The 24,564-nt window shown below is 36.8% G+C and overlaps 1 protein-coding gene across 9 annotated transcripts in view; it reads left to right on the forward strand.

Annotated features, from left to right (window-relative positions):
* The window catches only part of SYT1 (synaptotagmin 1), a 675,493-nt gene that overhangs the window by 212,280 nt on the left and 438,649 nt on the right, over positions 1-24,564 (forward strand). For 2 of the 9 annotated variants that reach the window (XM_051846480.2, XM_051846475.2), the window contains exon 3: positions 8,685-8,744. The exons of 6 other annotated variants lie outside the window; for them this stretch is intronic. The gene's annotated coding sequence lies outside the window, so the exon portion shown is untranslated. The remainder of the gene's footprint in view (positions 1-8,684; positions 8,745-24,564) is intronic. One more of the 9 variants, XM_051846477.2, reaches the window with a different exon arrangement.

Raw genomic sequence — 24,564 nt, forward strand, 5'->3', positions numbered from 1 at the left:
CAGCAGAGAACTGGCCTGGAAGAGGGGCAACCGGGACAGAATCCGGTGCCCCGACCGGGACTAGAACCCGTGTGCTGGCGCCACAAGGCGGAGGATTAGCCTGTTGAGCCGCGGCGCCAGCCAGAAGTCTTAAATTTCACATATTAGTTTTGAGGTTTTCATTCAGAGATGCCAAAAGTTAGACAAAGGCAACTGGACCATAGGGCAAAAGTCTGGGATGCAGTTATAGAATTAAACTTTCTGTTAAGTGGGATGCTCTCAGCAACTTAAGAACCCTCAGTTACAGTTTGCTTGAATAGTACTTTCATTTGCCGTGTACCACTTTATGATGTCTATTTATTAAATCTAAGTCTAGAGAATCCCAGGGTTCACTCAGCAGGTGATTGCCCTCAAAACCGTGGGGTCAGCCTCTCGGGAGTCTCTGGGCCTGGCCACATTTCCACTACTTGTAGCAGCATCACGTGCGTCATGTTCTCATATGGCAAAAGGGAAAGTAGGGTTGCCAAGCAGAAAATATGCAGCAAGCAAGGGCTTATATATCACCATCATCATTTTATTCTTTACATTCAACATAGAAGTTATATGCATATATTGTGTATATGTTTCAAAGTAAACATTGATTGTGGACTGACTACATCTGCCTCCTTAACACATACATTACCTCACATAGTTATTATTTTTGTGGTGGGAACACTTTGCATCCATTCTGTTATTCTGTTTCAAAAATACAATATTTTGCTGTAGTCAGCATCTGTATAATAGATCTCTTGAACTTATTATTCTTGTCTAACTAAAATGTAATATCCTTTGACCAAGATCTCCCTACTGCAGCCACAACCATGCCCGCCCCTGCCGTTCTACCCTTTATGATACCAGCTTTTTAGATTCCATGTTGGAGTGAGATCCGATGATATTTATCTGTCTGTAACTGGTTTGTTTTCCTTCACATAATGATCTCCAGTCCATTCATGTTTTTGCAAATGAAAGGTTTAATTCTTTTTTATGTCTGATGGATATTCCATTATGCATATGTATCACATCTTCTTTATCTGTTTATCAGTTGATGGATGGTATGACTATTGCAAATATGCTGTAATAAATAGAAAAGTGAATATATCTCCTCAATATACTAATTTCATTTGGGGGGAGTGTTTACATACCAGTAGGGATTTGCTTTATCATATAGTAATTCTATTTTTAATTTTTGAAAGGCCTTCTGTAGTATTCTCTACATAGGATGCACTGCATATTTCTACCAACGGATTTTTTTGAATGTCTTCCTGTCCAGGGTTATGTGCTATGCCCATCCCCATACCATCCCTCCCCAAAGGGAAGAGTATTTACAGATTTTATACGTATGATTCATTTGTTGTGACTGAAATACAACATATCAGAAAAAGTTAGAAAACATTAGGAAGTATCTTAGTATCTATTCCTGCTACAGAAGGTCTTTTCTTATAGGTGGTTTTTATTATCACAATAGTGTGATGTCATCAAAAATATGTCCACTGTATGGTAAAAATACCTTCATCCTCCCTCTAGTACTGTTGTGTAAGTGATGATCCTTTGAAAGTAACTGGCCTACATCATCTTTAAGAACGGTGGGCATGGTGACAACTCTGATTTGATCATTTACCAGTTTATCCATGTTTCGTATCACCCTGCACCTTATAAATATGAATAATTATTAAGTGCTAATTAAAAATAATTTTAAAAAGAGTACTTATGGTATTTAAATTCTATGATTCCTGGTATGCACCCTTTTTTAAAAAAATCACATTTGTGAAATTATTTTCTGGGTGCAACAATAAGTTTCTCTTAGAAACCACTTAGTACTATCTCACTGTTCCATTAGTAGATAATGACTGAGTTTTCCTTTTTTTTTTTTTTTTTAAAGATTACTTATTTGAAAGGCAGAGTTACAGAGAGACAGATCTTCCATCCATTGGTTCATTCCACAAATGGCCACAATGGCCTGGGTCTGGCCAGGAGCCATGAGCTTCATCCACATCTCCCATGTGAGTGGCAAGAGCCCAAGTACTTGGGCCATCCTCTGCTGCTTTCCCAGGCACTTTAGCTGGGAGCTGGGTGGAAAGTGGAGCAGCTGGGACATGAACTGTCACCTATCTGGGTTGCCAGTGTCACAAGGGTAGCTTTACCCAGTGTGCCAAAATACCAGCCCCAGAAATGAAAATATTTCTAATAAAAACTGAAAATATATTTCTCAACATATGCCTAACAGGTATAAATTGGATTATGATCAGTAAAATATTAATATTACAAAAGACGTGTCAGTCTCAGATGTCTTTTGACAAAGCACTCTTTTCTTGTTTACTAATTCCAATACTCTATTCCAAGTAAACCCATAGTTGTGGCCTTTAATCCACTTAAGGATTACTTGCTGAAGGTAGTTTCATGTACTGTGTTTGCTATGTGACAGGTACTGAATTAGGTACTAAAATTGTTTAGATGAATAATATGTCATCTGTGTATTTAGAACAGGTGGTGTATGAGATGAAATCAATCGAAAAGAGAACAGGAAACAGCTAGGTAAAAAACAAAACCCAGAGTGAAAAAGACTCCTGAGGGGAAAATAGGGTAGAGTTCAGATATAAATGTGTCTGGGTTAGCACTGCACAGGCAATGAAACAGGCAAGAAGCAGAGCATCAGTTTGAGAGGTAGACAAACCTATTAAATAAGACAAGCAGAACCAATAAAAGTGGAGCTTAGACAATTTACAATAGAGTGGAAGCAATTGAATTCCAGAAAGTAAGGTTCTGGGTTTCAATATCATTACTGAAGGGAATATTGTCTATCATTTAGACATGAACTCGTGGATGTGAGTGCGTTAGATGGTCTACAAATGCCACCATGCACCTACAACCTCTGTGAGTGAGGTGAATAGGTATTAACTGCTCATTTGTTTACTGAGAACTTCAATAAACTAGGTAGTACCAGAAGTAAATAAAAGACGGGGCTTCTGTCCTCAAAAAGTTAATAATATCTGATGTGAAGATAGGAAAGTCAGCAATGTGATAGCATGTTTTTGCCACAACTTTCCTTTGGCAGCAAATTTTTTCTGACTTTAAAAAACTGTATTGCATGCCATGCATTGACATTTGAGTCAGGACTGTATGGTTTATACAGTTTATTTGTTTTATTTGTTCTATTACAGAAAAGACCATGTGAGTTGGTATTTGCATGTGTTTTTAAGTAGACATTTTTATCTGTGTCTACCACATCTCCTTGTATTGTGAGAAGTCCAAAATTTAAATCCTTTCTCAAATTTAATTATCTGGTACTTTCCCACAACAGCCTGTCTCCTACTGACATCTCAAATTTCATTTTGTTCACATATCTTTTATGTGTGCCTCCTTGATATTGATAACAATGGCTGGTGTAAGAGCTTATCTCCTTTTGATTCTGAAAATGTAATAAAGAAGGAAAATACAAAGTAACAGCCACATGGACTAGTTATTTAATCAGGCATCCTTCCAGCTTCCATATCAAACTAATATTGAGGAAAATGCAGGATGCATGCTACAGCTCAACCACAAGCATTTCAGAGAAAGACACTGGTGGTTAGGGACAGTGCTTCTTTGACAAATACATGAAGGAACAAGGTATTGAAGTAACACCAGCTAAAGTGATCTTGTGAGACACTGTAATTTCAGAAAGGTGATCTTATTTCTTGTATATTCTTTACTTAAGAATAATGCTTTTATTCTCACCTAACAATTTATGAGTAGAAATGACTTGAAAATTAGGAAATATCCTTCTTGACTCTATTTTGAAGTTTACTTCACTTACTCCACCCAAAGGTATTTTCAATAATTAGAACTAAAGGAGTACTTGGGACAAAACATAATGTTAAAAAAAAAAAAAACCCTAAGATATTAATGTAGTTCTTGCATGAGTTTTGACATATTTGTTTTTGTAACAACCTGGGCAACGTTTCTTATAACTTAGAGAAATCCCACCTTTTGTGTAACTCAAATTCTTTAAAAGTGGGTGGGTATTTGGCTACCTTAAGACTCAAATTACGATAATGACTGCTTCACCTATTGGAATCCCAATGTTGGTTTGCGTTCTTGCTTTGGATCTTGTCTCTAGCCTTCTGCCAATGCAGACTCTGGGAGGCAGTGGTGGTGACTCAAGTAATTGTATCCCTGCCTGGATTCACAGCTTTTGCCTGGGCCATAGCAGGTGTCTGGGAAGATAGCCAATGGATAGGAGCTTGCTCTCTGTATAGCTCTCTTCTCTCTCCTCTCCTCTCCTCTCCCCCACCCCACCTCTCATCTGTATGGCTTTCTCTCAAATAAATATTTTTAAATTGTAAGTTCTTATATTAAACTCACAATGTTTTTCTAGTAAAAGTTCTAGTATTCATAGAGTATCATGATTTTTATTTGAAAGAGGAGTAAAATTAAAGATGCACCACTATTTATTTAAAATCAGAGGTCAGATATTTTTTAGTAAAGAAGATTCTAGAGAAATAACTTTGATTTCCAAATGTGATTTTTTAAAAAAATCAGACATTCGGCTTTGCTCTTTTCTGTCACTTTTTAAACTAGCAGATTTTCTTGATCTCAAAATTTTGGTGCTGCTTATAAAGTTGATAATTGTGCATTTTAGATTTTACCAAATTGTGCTCAATTTTTGTATATATTTACCTACAAAATATTATCGTAATTATATGTGCTATTTGACCCTGTATGAGAAAAAGACTTGCATTTCGTAGTGAGGATTATTTCATGGAGTCCCATCATTTGCTGGAACCTTAGTTTTGGGGGCTGAGAGTGTAGACAGGGGTCCTGGGCAAGCTGAGGGTCAGGCCTCCCTCACTAAGGCCATTACCTTGTTCGTAACTACTGCCATTTTTTCTCAACTTAGCATCATGCTTGTAGTCAGGAAGATTCATTTATAGAGAAAAATAAGGAGTAGCTTCCTTTTTTATTTTTTCAACCTATGCTTTGCAAGCCACAGATAACAAATATCTGGAAATGAGTGTGAAGTATTGAAGCATTCAGGAATTTCAGAGATGATTATACTGGGGTTTGAATCCTAGCTCTGCAAGAATACCTGAGTGTGACCGCAAGGAAGATGGCTAAACTCCCAAACATACTATCCTTTATACACAGTGATTTGAAAGAATCTTCAAAATATCATCTCTAAAATAAGATGTGAAGATAATTTGGTTTTCTAAACATTTTGATTTCTGGTTTATCAATGGAATGAAGACTTCTAAGATATAACATAAAATAGTGATTATTAAACATTGTATCACAGAATCAAACTACTGGTTTGTATCTAGCACTTTGAAGTAGAATAGAAAAAAATTAAAAAATATAATTTCCATCAACTTCTATGAGGATTGGTATTGCTTTGAAAATGTTTTTTGTTGTATATTTGTATCATGTATATGAATTGTTTTGTGAAATGTCTTAGCATGTTGAAATTTTTTTTAATGCTTGAAAGTCATTGATCTAAGGAACTGGGCTACCCAGTACAATATAAAACGCAAACCCAAGGAATGTACCATTCAAACACACAGAGCACAGGTAGCCTCAAGAACACTGGGAAGAATCCATGCAGCAGCTCTCTTCCATGCCTATGACTGGCTTGGCTGTCATGTTGCATTATGTAAAGCAGCTGAACTGGACTCGCAGATGCCACATGCCTGCTATTATTATCTAGAAACACGTGTCCACTGAGCTGCATGCTTGTGAAAAGAAAGCAAATAAACTGTGCATTCTCAGTGTATATGAAGACTGTTTTAAGCATCTTTCCTCAAAATTCATGATACTACAATGGGTGTTGTGAGAACTCATTTCTTTCCTCTACACACTTTTACATTTGTCCTTTGACATGTTTTGGTAAATGACAAGATGGCTACTTCATGCTCTTAAAATCTTGGTGTATCAACAAACAACTCCTGCATCCTGGTAGCACCATGTCTAGTAACTTTCAGCCTGTGTTATATTTCTCTATTTTCTGAAACAGAGTATGAAATCGTCAGGCCTAAGTTATCCTGGCCCTCAATCTGTGAATGGATGCATAATGATGGGAAAATACAATCCTTATCAGAACAAGCAGATGTTCTCAAATATTGACTGAGGTGCATAATGATTTGGGCATAGTACATCATGCAAGGAAGAACAGTAATGTTCCAATTCTTGCTGTCTTATTTTCTATGAATGTGGAATTTTTCTTTAAGGAAATCATTTTCCATGATCTTGGTGAATTCAGCTACATGCGTCAAATCAGGCATCCTTGAATATTTGAAACTTTTGCCAATAGGTCCAATAATGTGTTTTGTGCTACCTTCTTTTAGGAAGAAAACGGTTCAGAAAGTCAGCTGTTCTAGTTAGACCCCTCTTTGGCTTTTTTTAGGATGAGCTCTACACCCATTCCATCTAAGTTTTGGAAAGGAAATCTTTCATACTAAACACTCTACTCATTTAGATTAATTCAGTGTTAAAAAGCCAATCAAAGGAGAGAAAGCCTATATGTAAATATATGAAGTGACTGATATTCGACCCTTTTTGACTTGTAAAGATGGTGCTTTCATTTAGTTCAATCCAATTGTACCTCTAAGAAGTAAGGCAATGTCCTACATCCAATTTATAATTGCTCTTAAAAATTCAGACTCTGAATTTTGCTGAGATTTAGATGTGGTCTAATGCTTTTTGTTTTCTATTTATCATCAATTTTCTTTGTTTGAATGCAACAGATACGTGGTAAAGCAAAGTAGACACAAAATAAAGAATTATTTTTCTGATTAAGAGCTGTCTAGCAGCAAAGGAAAGCAAGTTGCTGCTGCTTTTGTGTATAAAATGACACAAAACTTGATAACTATTTAAATAGGTGGGCTTTCTTCAACATTTTTTTCGCTTTGGTCTTACCATCATTAAATTTCTGCTTATTTTATTCCTGTATTTATTATTCATATATTTCCGTTCATTCATTTTTGAAGAAAGAATAACAGGTGAATGTGTGCTTTTTCCCCTTTACTAGATGCTTGCTGAAGCACCTGTCTATTGCTATATCCTACTTTTCTCTCTCATTTACTTTAGTATTGCATCATAATTTATTTCCTTTATTCTTTATGCTTTTTCTTGGTCCAGAAAGAGTTCTTTGTTCTATGGATCTTTTTTAAAAACAATTACTATTTAAAGCATTAATACTTTTTTGGTTAGCAATATTTCACTTTGCCTGTATAATGTGTATAGTGATCAAATCAGAGTAATTTACATTTTCCTCTCTTTGTCATTACTTTATGAGTAATAATTGGGATGTCTCTCTTCTGTTTTTTTCTAAGAAATTTTTTGTTAGGTAGAATTACAGACAGAGAGGGAGAGACAAAGAGAAAGGTCTTAAATCTGCTGGCTCACTCCACAAATGGCCACAAATGGCCAGAGCTGGGTCAATCCAAAGTCAGGAGCCAGGAGCTTCCTTCCTCCTGGTCTTCCACGTGGGTGCAAGGGTCCGAGCACTTGGGCCATCTTCTACTGCTTTTTCAGGCCATAACAGAGAGCTGGATCAGAACTGGCGCCCATATGGGATGCTGGCACTGCTTATCCTACTACTTCACAGTGGTGGCCCCTCTCTCTGTTTTCTCAAAAAATAGATATATATATAATAGGATATTGTGAACTAGAGTTACCTATCTTGCTGTGTAAACACAGGAAACTTACAGCCTTCAAACTCTGATGTGGTGTTGGCCACCCAACCTCCCTTTATTCCCCTCTTTCCATACCAATCTCTTGTAATTCCTATTCTAAGTTTGCATTGAGTCTTTTTAGCTTTCTGGTTGATGGTTTGGAAACTCTTGCCTCTGACCATCTCTACCCAATGCTGTAGGGTTTCTGTTTATGTCAAAGAACCCACATTTTATTCTTCAAATTGCCCCCTCCCCTTGTGATTCAGATTCAGAGCAGCAGGCTGATATATGCAGGCTAGCAATTCCTAACTTTGACTGCACATAGGGAAATCACCTGGGGAGTTTAACAACTATTGACATCTGGGACCCTCCAGCAATTCTGGTTGAATTGGTCTGAAGCAAGGTCTGTGCGTTAGGATCGTTAAAGCTTCCCACAACACCCGAGTGAGGTTCTAGCAACAGTGGCTCGGCATTGCACGTGTCTTTGGCCTCCTTGAAGGCAGGTCCAAATTTCGGGATAGGCCAGAAGGCAATGTCCTATCCATTTTCATAGCCATTTTTAGGAATTGGCTTTGGTGCCATTTCTGAAGTTTTTGCTGTGTGCCCTAAATTCATCAGAGTGGAGTTCAGATCTCCATGGGGGTGAGCGATAATATCCGTACGAGCCTTTAAGAAGCTCAGCGGTACCCACTGCAAGCTCTGCGGCTCGGCTGATGATTCAGGCAGCTTTCTCCTGGGAGTAATTAACAGCTGTGTAAAGATGCGATCACCTGAAGCAGCTGTGTAAGCAAGAGCTTTTGTTTCTAGCAGCAAAGAAATTGTATCACAGCACCATTTTGCCCGCGTATCTGAGAGCATCAGTGTAATCAGTATTAGAAGGAAGCATTGTGAGACCAAATAACAGAAAGAGATTAATTTCTGTTAAATATCTGCATCTGCTGGTTCTCCAAAGTAGATTAGGCTGGGACAGGCCAATGGAGGATTTGCCCCAGTCTCCTTTGATTTTGTGCTCTGTTCCAGCAGTCGCCACGGAGGTTCCCCAGATGGAGGGAGAGAGGAGTAAGAAGTGATCCCGAACATGTAAGAAATCCTCAGTTTAATCTCTGTTTGAATGAATTGTGGTGTTATCTGGGTTCCGTCTTAATTTACATTGAAAATGACTTGTTTTTATTTAGAAACAAAGACGTTTTTCTTTCTTTATGTAACTAAAGTATTAAAAAAAAACTTTCTCAGAGACCCTGAACTGAACTTATTGCTACCTATAATGTCATTTTTACTGATAATCCAGTCTCTCTATGCATGATTGGTAGAGAATCGTTCATAATTACTGGGTATAATTTTACTTCTTTCTACTTTCATATTGTTTACTTGAAAAAGACAAAGATTTTTTTTCATTTTTTGCTGTAACTTTTATGTTTCAATGCCTCAGTGCATTAAGTAAACTATAAAAACAGGCATTAGTTGTTTTTTTTTTTTTCTAGAAGAAAGGATTTCAAATGAATATATTATGTGTATTTCTGTTCCATATCAAAAGTCCAACTAGTTGTTCTCAAGAGACGCTCTTAATTGCCTCTGTAGAATGATCGAGGCTAAGGAAAATGTTACTAAGCACTGGCTTTAACCTAAGGCAAGGGTTGGTGGCAGGATTTTGCAAAGACATCTTTCTCTTTTTGACACAAGCTGTGCAACTTTGGTTGCTAATTTAGAGGCAAGCATGATAGGGGATTTATGCTAGGTTTCTGCTTGGTTTTGTTAGAACCTTGCTGAAGCCCTGGGGAAGGGCTTTAAGCTTCCTTTGATGGTTATTTTTTATGACAGTAGCAAAGGGTATTCTTGAAGGTTGTCAGTTCAAAAGGGCCACCTTGTTACTATTAGTTGATCCAGATTGGGTTTCTAAATATCATATCAACTGAGGAGGCTGTGGAGTCCTGTGACATACCCTATGACTCCCTCTATGTACTTAACTCCAGTTTGGCTAAAATATAGAAAACAAGCCAAATAAATAAAAAAATGTAAAGAACAGAAACAAAAGTAGTCTTAGAAATTCTTTAAAAGAAACTTCAAACACCAGGGTCTGGCTTATTCACAGGATGAATATAGGCCTGGTCACAGTATTAAAGAATCTTTGCATGGTATGCCCTGGAAACCATTACAGCTTAATGATCTTATCAAAACACTGAGGAATCTATGGAACCAAAAGGAGAATTCAGCATTTGTGTATCCAAGAGAGTGCAATCCAGAGCAACTTCAGGGAACTCAATGGCTGGAATATGTTCTCCAGGTTTCTACTGGTCTCCTGGAGGCCCAACAGCTTAAGTCTCTTTGTGTCTCAGTTCCAGACTGGCAGGACAACAATGTGATTTTCCCATTTTGGGTGAGGGATCCCTCCTCACTCATATTCATTAGCAATAGTCAAGGAAGCTGTTCTGGGAACAAAAACATGGTCCTTAGGAATGACTCCTGTGGACAGTAGGGAGAGTTCTCATTTATTAGTGCTCAACAGATAACGCTATAGAATTCTGTGGTTACTTTCACAGGATCCTTAACATGAGGAGGCAACCAAGATACTGGAAATTTATGACCATATTATTCCCAGTGTCAGGCCTTTCTGTCTTACCAATATTGTCTTATATAATTGAAATTGGATACTAAATAACTGTACTTTAAGTAGGATGATAATATTTCACTTTAGAGAATTAAACTGATGTTTGAACAGTCTTTAGAGTCGGCAGCTGTTTTAAGTTTCCGTGAACACTAAAAGATTGTTCACTGAGGGGAGATTCTTCCCTCCGAGGAGCTATGTCTTACCTTAGTTATCTCTCTCCATTTTCTTTCCCTCTTTCACATTTCCTGTCTTAGAAAGAAAAACTGAGGGAAAAAGGTGAAATTGGCATGAAAGGATGTGTGGGAAGGAAGGGAAAGGAAAAAGGCACTGAGAAAGAAGAAATGCATAGGAATGGAAAGGACACTGTTCAAAGAGGGTATCCCCTCACCCAGTATAGCCTGTTGGAAAGTTAGAGGGAGCCACTGCTTCCAGGAATCATTTTAGGCAATTGAGGCCAGGCCATTGCAGTCACTTCTGTTCCTCTCTCATTGCCCCTAATTTCTAAAATGACTTTACAAAAAGCTCAAGCCTTCAGTCTCCCTTCAACACGCAGGACCAAGTTGATTTAAATTCAAAACAAGTTCCAAATTGACTCATATCAAACTTTGCCTCAGACCAGGTTTTGATAGATCTGGAAAGGAACAGAACAGAATGATAATAATATAAAAGATAAAGGGGAAACAGCAGGAGCTGAGAACCCCCAAAATGACCTTGCCTCTCTTCACAGTTTGCCTGGTGCTCTCGTTGATTAGAATTTTATTTCATTTGCTTATGAAAAAGAAAATCATTGACATGAAGATCAACTATGGAGATATTTTACAGATATTGACCTTTCACAAACAAATTTCATTCACCTTATTTGGGAGCTAACCCTAAAGGTGTGAGCTGACTGCAACACTATCAAAAGCCTATTTGCCGAGGAAAAGTGCAACCTGCATTGTCCAGCCCCTGGACCATAAGCTGTCCAAGGATGCATGCTTGGTCTGCTGTGTCACGACAGAATATTCAGCACCTACCATTGAGCCTGTACATGGACTGACATTTGGTGGAAGGATGCGAAGTCATGAAGTGCTATCCACACAACACGATGACAACTGGAAAATCCTGGGAAGCAGTGCAGAATTTAGCGCAGTATTTGAGAAAAGAGACCCTTGTGGAGTGGGTTTTTTGGCTGAGCAATTAAGAAGAGATAGCATGCCCATATAAGAGTGCCTGGGTTCAGGTCCTGGCTTAAGAAAAAGGTTTCAATAAAAAATGTAGCAAGGGAGTATTAAACCTAGCAGTTAGGATGCCCATATCAGAGCGCCTGGGTTTCATACCCAGCTCTGCTCCTGACTGTTGCTTTCTGCTAATGAAGACCCCGGAAGATAGCAGTGATAGCTCAAGTAATTGGGTCTTTACCTTCCATGTAGGAGACTGGATTGAGTTCCTGGCTTCAGCCTGACCCAGGCCCAGCTGTTGCAGGCATGTGGGGAATGGACCAGCAGATGGGAGATTTGTTTTAAAAAAGGAAGGGGGGGGGAATCCATAAATTAGACTAAATTGATTCAAATAATGACTCTGCCATTTTTTGGCATTGTGATCACATTGATTCATTTTACTTCTCTGAATCTTCTCTGCAAAAATTAGGTTAATAACAATCTGAGCTTCCTCATGGAATTGTTCTTAAATCATCTGTTGAACCCAATTCATTTATTTAGCCCATCACAAGTTGCACACTCAAAACAAGTATAACAGATTGTCATATGGGGCAATAAGCAGAGACGAATCAAAATCTAGTAGATGCCTTGAGTTTTAATAATGATGGAAACATTCATTCTGTCACATTTATTACTTATCAATGGAATGAGTGAAGTGGAGAGCAGTGATAAACATGCTTCTCATTTTACCTAGTAACATTGACATTCTAAGCAGCAACACTGTGACGGAGACAGAAGATGGCTTGTTGTAGTTCTCTGTTCTATCAACGAACCAATAAATAAATTGTAAAATATTCAAATAGGAAGCAAGTAGTTTGGAAATTCGTATTTGCTCTTGTTCTTCTCCATTAGCATGATCAAAAGCATCAGTGTGCTCTCAGCAGTGAGTGATCATGTTCCTGAAACGTCATTTGTAGGCCCCTCCATAGAAAGGGGGGGGAGGGATTTGGAGGCAGCATGATGATGCTTTTTGTAAAGCCAGACTCGTTTTTGGATCTGTAGTTCCCCTTTTGGGTGGTTATTTTTAAACAGTCTAGATGTTCACATTTTCATATTTGTTGTCTAATGGTGTGCGAGACTAACGGTGCTGATCAAAACCAGGCTAACCAAGGTTTAAACTGCTTTTGACAGCCTTCTAATGACAAGTTCAATTCTGATTTGTATCTCCCTTCCTTTTCTAACCCTCCAGCCTGGCAGAAATAGTCCATTTGGGGTTAAATTTATGTCTGTCAGAACACTTGAGATTTATAGCAACTAGAATTAAATTAATCCCACACTCAATATTTGAATTTGTGTCCACATGTACTGCAGAGTCCGGTGGAGCACTTTTGTCCACAGCATTAGGGATTATTCAGGAATCAGTCACTGTCAGATGTTTATGTATTCAAGGTTAGTGAGAGTGGGGGAAGGGATCAGGGATTCTGAGTAAAATGTGAACGCTTTGGTTAATATTCTTACAAAGAATTCATTAACTTCCATAATATGTAATTTGAGAGAAAAGGTTCTAATCACTACACATTTAAATAGGCACTTGTACTTAATACATGCCAGGGTTTTGATAATAAGTGGTTATTTCATACCTAGAAACGCTATTTTAAATGTATCAGTGAGGTCCATGGAACTATGTAAAATGTTTGGAATGGGAAATAAATACAAGCATTACTGATATTAGATCAGATTACATTAAATTGGATTAGGGTATGTGAAAATATAGGACAGAATATATTTCTAAAGTAATTCAAAACTAATTCACCATTACTAAGCTATGATTCAGCTGCAATCTAAATGGAAAGCAGAGTGCTGGTTTGTTCTCTCTCTCTCTCTCTCTCTCTCTCTCTCTCAGTAAGCAATAGAAAGCTTAAAAAGTTGTAAACATTCTTTTTGGAAGAAAAATATTCCCTTGCTTTTGAACATAAAGTGATTTTTAAAAATCATTTTGTAGAACTGCCTGCCTTTACCACTTCTTCACCTTGAATATTTAAAGCTCTCTAAACTCGAAGGGAAATCAGACTTTGTCTTGGTGGTTAAAGCTATCAAGGCTAAATTCAGATTATCTAACAGTGTCTTAGTTATGCATATTATCCTGGGGCTAAAGGACTCCAACAGTATTTGTTTTGACAGAAAACCTTTGGTCATCATATTTTAACGAATTGAGTATTGTTATTAGACCAACTGTTAGATCCTTTGTATCAATGACTATTGGTCAAATGTCTAGATTTGCAGACACTCCAATAAAAGTCAATTTAAGTCCCCAAAGGTATCTTTATTTGAAAGCAGTAAGAAAACAATAAACAAATCTTAGCCACCTTGTGAACAGAAATAATTTTAAATATATTATATAAATGAACAGTGCCTTTCCTAGAATTTTGAAAGTTCCATCTTCCAGTGTGGTTGTCCACAGGATCCTTTTCCTTAACTCTTCGTCTCTTTCTTTCTTTTGATTTCCCCCATAGACAAAGAACCACCTTTGTTCATATACTATTAAACTGTAAAAATTACATTAAGGGTAAGAGGGTCCTTGAGAATTTCAGTTTAACCTTTTCAATAACTAAAATCTGTCACTATGTATTATCCTGTGTAATTATTTCACATGTTGTATTGGCTAGACTAAAATGGTGACATCTTACAAATCATTTACACATTATAAAGTTCATTTGGGGCTTGAAAAAAAAAAAAAAAAAAAAAAAAAGAAGCCCCAGTTCCCCTAACGAAGCCACCACCAGAATAGCTGTGAAACATTCTGGAATTTCATCATTGACAGGTGATTTTATATATATATATATATATATATATATATAGACAAAGCACTTTCTTTTTAATTGACAGAGTCAGTGAAAGATAGAGACAGAGAGAAAGGTCTTCTTTCCGTTGGTTCACCCCCTAAATGGCCACTACGGCCGGAACTACTCCGATCCGAAGCCAGGAGCCAGGTGCTTCCTCCTGGTCTCCCATGGGGTGCAGGGCCCAAGCACTTGGGCCATCCTCCACTGCCTTCCCGGGCCACAGCAGAGAGCTGGCCTGGAAGAGGAGCAACTGGGACTAGAACCAGTGCCCATGTGGGATGCTGTCACCACAGGTGGAGGATTAACCAAGTGAGCCATGGTGGCGGCCCTTGACAGATGATTTAAGGATATTGACAATGGATGGTACAATTAACTAGATTCAGAAATCATTGCTTGCTTGTTTTTCCTTTCCATCTATATGAATTTTAACTCTAAACAATTCCACCAATAAAAATGTGATCCAAACAGGGTATTTAAGAAGAAATTGTTACTAGGGTTGGGAAGGCTAACGTTGTTACCATGTTTCCCTGCAATCCGTTCTATTGGTTGGAAAGATTGTGTGCTATTAGTGACTATGTAAAAGCTACGAGGAGTCAGCCCATCACCATTATCTGACTAATTGCCTTGTGAAGTGCTTTTAGAAAAATTGGACCGGAAAGGCAGTCTATAGCCCCCATTTATGGTCTATTCTTAGCACCAATGATGCCCCAGAGAACAGCACATTGTAAAGTCTGCTTTTCAGATGATAATGTTTTCCTCAAAGTGATGCAGACTCTGAAATACTCTCCTGCTGAAAGATACAAAGTTATCCTCTTCTTTTTGCTCCTGTGAGGTTCATCATCTGCGTGTTGATTTGCACTTCAACTTTCTTCATTCAGACTCTCCATTTTTTGGCACTTGCCTTGAATTTAAAAGAAGCTGAAAGGAGTACATGGATTAACTCTAGTGGTTGGATTAACTGAGAGAGTTTCTTTGGTAATTTCAAGGTTTTATAATTCTGTTTTAAGACTCTCATCTGCTTTTATCTTCTACATGGTAAAACAACTAAAATATTTAAGAAAGAAAACTGTTGTTCCAAGGTACATATGAGTGTTTCCAGAATACTTTTTTGAAAAATGGATAGAAATATATCTTGTTTCTCCTCATCCTTCTCAAAAAATTAAATCTATTTTTTTATTATTTTTAATATAAGCCTTTGCTGTTAAAAAGAAAATACCAGAAATTGCATGGGTAAAATAATGTAAGGGTAAATGAAGTTCATCACTTGCAATGTACTCCCTCTATGTCAGAAAGACTATAAAATAAAAGCCTCTACAGCATATGCTTACTTATTATAATTCTAATTTATGAATTACTTGTTTGCTGTTAGCTGAAATTTCCTTGGCAGGAGCAATAGCACTGTACTTGTGACCTCAAGACGAATTATTTCTTGTTTGGCTTCTTCTCTCATTGTCATATTTTTATTATGAGGGGCAATTTTCCTTAGAATAATATTGGCTCATCTTCTCTCTTTCTGAGTTTTTTTGCTGATGATTGAAATTTGGCTTTTGGACATCAGTTTCTGTACTCAGGTAGTGAGCTGCACAGAAAATATTCTCTTGCTGTTCATTGAGATTCCCTGAACTCTTGCCCTGGAGCTGATTTCATTTATATTCCCTGCCTCCTCTAACTGTGCATCTAGTTTAGCATCACTAAACACATTGCATCTGCTTAATGACTGGGTATTCCTTGAGTCTCAAATCCACTGAGTCACTCCTTTGCAATCTTTCTATCATAAAGCTAGATAAGAAGGTAAAGTGAGGCAGTATGAGAAAATGGAAAATAAAAAAGATAAGTTTGAATCTTGATTCATTCTATAAAATGACTTCATGAAACCTACAGTATTGGGCTATAAAAATGTCTATTATGTTAACCTCAGTGTGTAGTTTCCTTTTGAGATGAATACCAGGATCTTACATTTATACAGCCCCTCTCACTCCCCTAAGGAGTGTGTTACAAACTATATGGAGCACAGAAATCACTTTACCCACTACTGAAGTGGAACACAGCAGTTGTTTAACAGACCAAAACAATACTGCAAAACCATTTAAGAAAGGAATTGAATGAGAGTTCAGCATCAAAAAGAACCTACAGGGGGGATTTAAGAAAAGCAGATAGCAATCTCTCAACTTGGAATTGGGCCAGGATGTTCAAACCAAACACTCTATTCCATTTTTTCCCTTAAAAATTATACTGCCTTCGACTCAGTGGACACTGTCTTGATCTTATAGTGCTCCTCTCACACATAACCTCTTGGGCCTAAATTAATTCAAGAAGAAAAATTCAATGTAATGACTTCACAGTCTTCACATCTTGGATGTCCCTGATTTCCCATCTTCATGTTTCCTTCCCAAACACTAGCCTTTGTAAATGTCAGTGTTATCACAATGCATTTGTTATATAAAACCAATGGTGGCAAAACTATAGCTTATAAACTAGATTTTCTGATTTATTTAAATATAAAACTTGAGGCCAGCATTGTGGTCCTGTATGTGTGCAAGTTCTTATCCTGGCTGCTCCACTTCCTATTGAGCTCTCTACTAAATGACAGGGAAAGCAGAGGAAGATGGCCCAAGTTCTTAGACCTCTGCCCAGGTGGGAGACCTGGAAGAAGCTCCTGTCTTCTGGCTTCAACCTGGCCCAATCCTGCCGTTGTGGCCACCTGGGAAGTGAACCAGTGGATGGAAAAGGTCTTTATCTCTTCCCTTTTTTTCTCTATATCTCTGACTTTCAAACAAATAAGTAAATCTTTAAATATGAAGACACATGCTTTTTATCTTTTATTTTTCAAATCATAAGTTTAATTCTTTAAAAAAATTTGAATTAGTTTTAATAGATTCAATATGGTTTGTAGATACAATTCTAGGACCATAATGATATTACCTCCCTCCCTCCCCCTTTCTCCCTCTCTCTTCCTGTCTCTTTTTTAGTTTTTCTGATAACATATTTTAAATTTACAGTAAAAAGGCTTAATATTTCACCGAATAGGTTTAACAAGTAAAAAGCAAAAAGGTCCTAGTTTAGTGTGAGTACAGACAGAGGCTATAAAAATATTTGAATGGAAAAATGACCATTTTACCCATATATAGTAAATTTTAAAGTAATCATAGATCATCCAAAGTATAGTAGTATAATATTCTTAACCATTGGTTTGACAAAGGTATAACATGAACTTTCACAAAACTATATTTGCAACAATACTGATACACAGAGATCTTTATTTATTTTTAAATCTTAGTTCCCACATATAAGAGAGAATATGCAATATTTGTCTTTCTGTGCCTGGCTTATTTCACTCAACATAATGTCCTCCAGTTGCATCCATTTTGCTGCAAATGGTAGAATTTCATTCTTTTTAAAGCTGAATAATATTCCATTGTGTATATACACAACATTTTCTTTATCTATTCATCTGATGATGGACACGTTGGTTGATTCCACATTTTATCTATACACATGGAGGTGCCAGTATATATTTGTTACAATGTGTTCCTGTCTTTTGGGTATAAACCCAGCAGTGAAGTTGCTATATCAATATGGCAAGTCTATTTCTAGTTTAAGAAGTCCCCACACTGTTTTCCACAGAGGCTGCACTAATTGACATTCTCACCACAGTGTATAAGTGTTCCCCTTGGTCCACATCCTCTCTAACATTTGTTACTCTCTGTGTTTTGGATTTTAGCCATTCATGACAGGGGTGAGGTGATATCTCATTGCAGTTTTGATCTGCATTTCCCTGATGGTTAGTGATGAGCATATCTTCATATATTTGTTGGCTAGTTATATTTCTTCTTTAGAGAACTCTCTATTAAGGGCCTTTGCTCATTGGTTAACTGAATTGTTAGGTTTTTGTTAAGCTTTTTAAGTTTCTGTTATATTTGGGATATTAATCTTTTGTTGGATAGGTAACTTGCAAATATTTTTTCCTGTTCTAGTGGATGTCTCTTCACACTATTGATCATTTCCTTTGCTGTGCCAAAAAAAGATGCATACTTAAGACATCACTGCACAATTATATTTAGAGATTCAGTGAAGTCAGGTGAATAATGTCATAAAATAGGTCTAAGGTGTCATAGGTGGATTGTTGCATCTGTTTCTGATTATAGAAGAGTATACTATAATGTGCATTACACCAAGATATTTTCAAACTCCTGACTAACAGTGGTCATTCCATACTTGAATTTATATTAAAAATATGGATATATGCTTTATTTACCCTTCTGAAGGCATGCATTTCCATAATTGCAGACTATTTATATTTTATCTTTTGATAACATAGCTTGTGTTTTCTATGGACAGTGCCATTTCATTTTGCATAATTCTATAGAAACCAGTTCTACAAAGAAGAATGTAGGCTTTGAAGTTGGATTATAGCTATGTTTTTATTGTGGCAGATTTGAATCATCACTCTAAAAGGATTAATTTCTTTTGTTCCAGTTTTAAAGTAACAATTGCCAGCATCTTGAAAAGCATCAATTATGTGGAAAAACTGCCATGAGAGAAGAAACTATAATAAAATAGTTAACCTTCATCTTCAAACTACCCAAAATACAGTAAAAATTCCATATTCTATGCTTCCAAATAACCAATAATGATTTTTAAAAAATTTAATAATTCAAGAAAAGATAATTGCATATGGTTTATATATATATATGAGAAATGATATTGAAGACAGTATATTCGTATTCACTGATCTATTTGATTTATAGTTATTAGTGGTGAAAGTTGCCAGTTGTCTAAAATTCTTAAAGTGGTGTATTTGGCTACTTAAAAGCATATTCATGTACTATTGAAAATGAACATATTAGACCATAAATATAAAACTGATGACAATTGCAATTTTCGTCAAAGTAATTATAGCACATAACTAATTCAGCTAATTCTCGCTGACTTCTCTTATGTTGCTGATAAATTCCCTGGCCAGCTTAAAAAAGCACTTAGAGGGAAATACTGAGCTCTATACAAATTTTGCCACTATTATTATATTAATGTTTTCATTAGTTAGCACTGTATTTGAATACATTTTCAATCTTATTTTATGTTTAAGTTATTTTGTTGTGGTGGCCCGGGGCTAAAGATAAGAGAGATTTGCTATTGCTAGTGGTTTGAGATATTTCATTAGTATAGAAACAATTGCTAATACATACAGGATGAAAATGAGAATGAAATTTGGATACAGATGTGAAAAGTCTGTAAACTAATTTTTTGTGTGTGCATAATGATTCAGCTTCCTTTAAATACTTTACCTCATTTCATTTCACAGCAATATTATCAGGTAAATAGTATTTTCATATGTAGACAAATGGAGCAGAAAGAGGATATATAATCTGCCCTAGGTCACATAGCTATGAGTAATAGATCAATAAACTGACTCTAAAATCCTTTCACTAAACAATGACACTGATTTGGTGAATAATAAGCTCATGTAATTTCAGTCATTCAAAGCAGAGCGTTCATTAAATCTTGAAGCAGAACTCTTAAAATTCTCTAGGATGCAACTTCAAAGCCCTAATAGATGGCATCTCATAAAGTGAACCCACTGGGCGGGCCCACCAGAAATTTCTGGTAGCCTTCTAAATTCCAGAACAGGACAGACCTTCTCTGTGCTTAGGATAATTTCACTTGCCCTAACTATATGGGAAGTTGCCAGCAAACACCATTTTTCAAGAATCACAACCAAGTTGAATGAGAAGATGAACAGACTCACATATATCTGAACTCATTTAATGATTTTTGACATGACAATAAATTTATTTGTATCATGAGTGTTTATTAATAGAACGAATCCCCCCATGAAGGTTTTGAAGATGGACTTTAAGGTCGTACAAACCTTGATTGTAATAATACCAGCGTTAACTTCTCCTAGCTCTGGATCTGGAGAAAATGCTACAACAGAACTACAGTTCTCTTATAGGAAAAATAAGGCTACTCCGAGTGTGTTCTCAGAGATGTTGCACAGTAATCACGTATTAAATTAAAAGCACTTACCAGAGTACCTGAACCATAGGAATAACTGCAGAAACAATCATTCTTATGACCATTATTCTTTTTTATTCGTGTACCTATATTATTAATTTGTTTCAGATATAATACATATCACTTAAGAGTAAATAGACTTGGCCATGCTTAGTCATGGAGATTGTGAACTAAACAAGCATGGCCATGCATGTTACTAATTACTACACCAGAAGAGGATTAGTATTATCCAAGTGCTGAAACTTATCACTTAGTTTAATTAGCCATTCCAGGTTGAGAGCTGGTCACATTGAAGGCACATGTTTGATGGGAGCCTCAATCCAAATCCACATTTTCTTTTTGTTTGTTTGCTTTGGTTTTTTCAAAATTCTGTTAATATAAAGAGAACAAATCTCATGTATTTCATAGAGTTCTGAGACAATAACCATATTTGCCTCACTCCCTTTCTCCCTCTCTTAATCTCCCTCCTTCCTTCCTTCCTTTTTTTTTCCTTCAAGTTTTGCAAAAACATGATTTTAATCCACTCTATATCATAGGCAAATTTTTGCAAATTATATTTTTGGATAGTTCGGATGAATTTAAATAAAAGATGTGTGTTCTGCAAAATTAAGAGTTTTAGGGTTTTTAACATGGTTGGCAATCTTTAAAAAATACATCAAAACCTCATTAGTGAGTGTTTTCCACTTGGTTTCCAATCCTTTTTTTTCTTATGGAGGCAAACCAAAGCACTGCCTTAGAATTCTACCTTCGGAGTTACAATATGATCACCATTCCTAGAGATTTTACAGGATAGCCCTTATTCTGGTCTTTGCCACCATCTTCAGTTTCATCATCATTTGCTGTTGTTCAGATTCAGATTCATCTTCTTCTTCAACTGGATGACCAAGATCCTTGAGTTTCTTCAAAGACAATATTTTCTGATCTTGAACAGCCAACAGCACCAGAAGATGATCTTGTTCTTTTTTGGAGTCAGTAATTTCCAACTCTAGTTTGTCTGAAGAATCCAGCTACTCTTTAATAGCAGTTCTTTCCTCAGGCAGAGATTTAATTTCAATCTCTAGATCTTCAGTCTCTTGTAATAATGCTAACAGTCTTCAATAAGTAAAAAGACTACTGTTCCATGGAATACAAGCAAGGGCCAAAAGTAACAGTCAAATCACACGATGTTGATTTCACCCCATACATGTTTTGCATTCTAAATTATCACATATCAGAGAAAACATATTTGCCCTTTTGGGACTGAGTTATTTGACCAAGCTTAATGGTTTCCAGTTGCATTCATTTTGTTGCAAAAGATAGGTTTTCATTCTTTTTTATGGCTGAGTGGTATTCCATAGTATATGTAGTATACCACATTTTATCTATTCAGTCTTCAGTTGATGGACATCTGGATTGATTCTATATCTTAGCCATTGTGAGTTGAGCTGCTATAAACATGAGAATACAAATAACCCTTTCATATGCTGATTGCATTTTGTTTGGTTAAATTCCCAGGAATAAGCTGGCCGGATCATAAGGTAGACGTGTTTTCAGATTTCTGAGGAATCTCCATACTGTCTTCTGTACCAGTTGTACTATTTTCCATTCCTACCATCACTGTATTAGGGTGCCTTTTTTTATTTTATCCTTTCCACCATGGGAACAACTTGCATCTATGGATTAGGATCAGAGATCTGTAGGATTATTGCAGTTTGGAATGAGTACTCTGTTTGCCTGCATTTCTTTTCTGTAGTTGATTTGCATTGACAGACTCTGGTGTGACTTCTAGTATGTTAGCTCCTAACAACTACATATGCAAGTGAGTAGAGAAGCCTATAAAGGTTTCTTATTAAGATCCTCTTATAGGAAAGACCAACATGTTGAAATTGACTAGAAGTTTTCAGTTTTCATCATAGCTAGGAGAGTAAGTGGTGGCATTTATTCCTTTTGGGATTTTCTATCTCAGGCATGTCAACTTGTGCCCATGTTTCAACAGTACTTATACAAGGCATGGAAATTTAAGTATTTGTTCTCTGCTATCAAGGGAGTATTTGATTATGACTAGCCAACATAACACTTTGCCAACATCTGGCACCTGTATGACTGAACTTGCCAAGGCCAAAAGATGGCTATTATGTAAGGAGTATTTTCCATAATAAGTTATAATCAGAGTTTACTATGAGTGAAATAGGGAAGGCAGAAGCAGCAGTGACCATGACTGAGGTCCAGGCAACAGATGCTGTATTTGAGAAACTAGCCATAGTACTAAGAATAATGGTATTGCAAGCCAATTTGGCTTTCTTGCCTTTTGGCAATCAGTAGGGATGAGTAACTGGTGCCACCTTCTGAGAGTACCTGAAATGACATCTGTGCCATCCATTGTATTAATTTTTGTGTATTTTCTTTTATTTGTTTTGATTATCTGAAGTCTGCCATGTAAATAATTGGGTTTTTGCAGAAAGATACTCTCAGAAATCTTCAGAGCTGTACTGAGTAAGCTTGATTGTGGTGAAGGAGATAAGAGGGGGACCCTACCACACAGTCTGGATTTTCTCCAAGATGAGCACCTCAGAGCTTTTGGCAAAACACATTATTATTATGCTTAATTCCTTTGAAGTACATTGTTGTCCCAACTGATTAAGATGTTTTGCATAGATTATGGACTTCTGTTCATCCATAGCTCCTGATACGCTTTTGCTTTGTACAATTTTATAGCCACCAGCAGAGTTTCAAGAAAAAGGACAAAGGCACACAAATATATTCCTATAGTACTTTTCCTAGTCACATTTCCATTTGTAGAAGTTTTAAATGTTTTCAACCTGAAATTATGCACAGTTACCTTGTTGGCCACTGCTCAGCAAAAGGGCTGCTGCTGCTAACGGGCATGGCAGCCATCCAGGAGGAGCCGGGCAGAGAGGACATGCCGCGCTCCCCTCAGAATTAGGTGAGGGGTAATTATGTGACTAAATATAGCAACTATTGAAGTCCAACTGTAATTCAAGGACCATCTCAAGTCTCTCCTCCTCCATGCCATTTTTAATTACTCCAGGTCATGTTGATGTCCCTGTCCTCTGGATTTCCCTAGCTTGTAGTTTATTTAGATAGTTTAGAAATGAAAATTAAGATGTATTCTGTAAGTTCATATATAACTTGGTCTTTTAGAATGTGGACACTATTTTCCTTAGGGCAAATGGGGGACCTGTTTTATATGGTTATTATGTTTTTTTGGTTAAGCACCTTCATTACCATTAATAAAAGATTGTTGCCTGTGCTAGTCTCATAACCTTTCAGCCAGCACATAGCAGTAACAGTACAGGAAATTGATGTCCTCAAGGAGGAACCGTGTGTACAAATATCTAGAATTTTCTTTTGGTTAACAGATGGCTGTACCCAGTAGGTAGTGAAAGGTTAATTTGGAATAAAAGGGGAGAACTAGATATTACTTATACCTTGTTTTGTTACTATACTTAAATCTTCATCTCCTGAGAGATGTCAAGAAGAGACTCTAAGAGCAGATGGTGAATAGAATATTTGGGAGCTCAGTTCTCAGAAAGGTAATGAAAGAATTCTAGGGCAAAAGTTCATCAAAGACAGAAAACAATGCTGGCATTTGATGCCTTCAGAAACGGAGACTATATCTGAATGAAAGAAATGAGTAATGACCCCCTTTATAACTTCAACATTCAACTAACAAAGACTTAGTAGGTGTCCTAGTTTTGTGTACTGGTTTTGGGAGACACATGAGGATACAGAATAAATATGTTTACTAGGACCCTTAATCTCAAATAACTTATTTAGACTCTAATCGAGTAGAAAATAGAATAAACTCATATTCAAATAACAGCTTCTACTGTGGCAGGAGGAAAAAGCATAAGAACAGAAATGTAATACTGAGTTTTGAGTTGAGGGCAGAAGTTCCGTTTGTATAGGATGATCAGAGAAGGGCTCTCCGAGGTCATCAACTCTGAGTTGAAACTACCTTGGAGTATCTGGAGGGAGAGGGTTTCAAAAGAGAGCTCAGCACGTGTAAAGGTCTTGAGGCAAGAATGACATTAATCTGCTCTAGGGATAGAAGGAAAATGTGACCTTGGTTTATATTTTAGAAGGTTTCTTGGGCTATTATTCGATAGAATATTGACTATGAAGAGAAAAGAGTAAAGAAAATAAAGCATTCATCTAAGGGAATGATGAATGTTGTTTGGAATACAATGGTGGTTTATAGGAATCGTGACAGGTAGTCAGATTTGGACCACTTCGTTGAGGTAGAATAGATAGGTTTTGATAAAGGAGTGAGAAACAGAAGAGAATCATGGGTGACT

This window comes from Oryctolagus cuniculus, chromosome 11 (assembly GCF_964237555.1).
Source record: "Oryctolagus cuniculus chromosome 11, mOryCun1.1, whole genome shotgun sequence".
NCBI lineage: Eukaryota > Metazoa > Chordata > Mammalia > Lagomorpha > Leporidae > Oryctolagus > Oryctolagus cuniculus.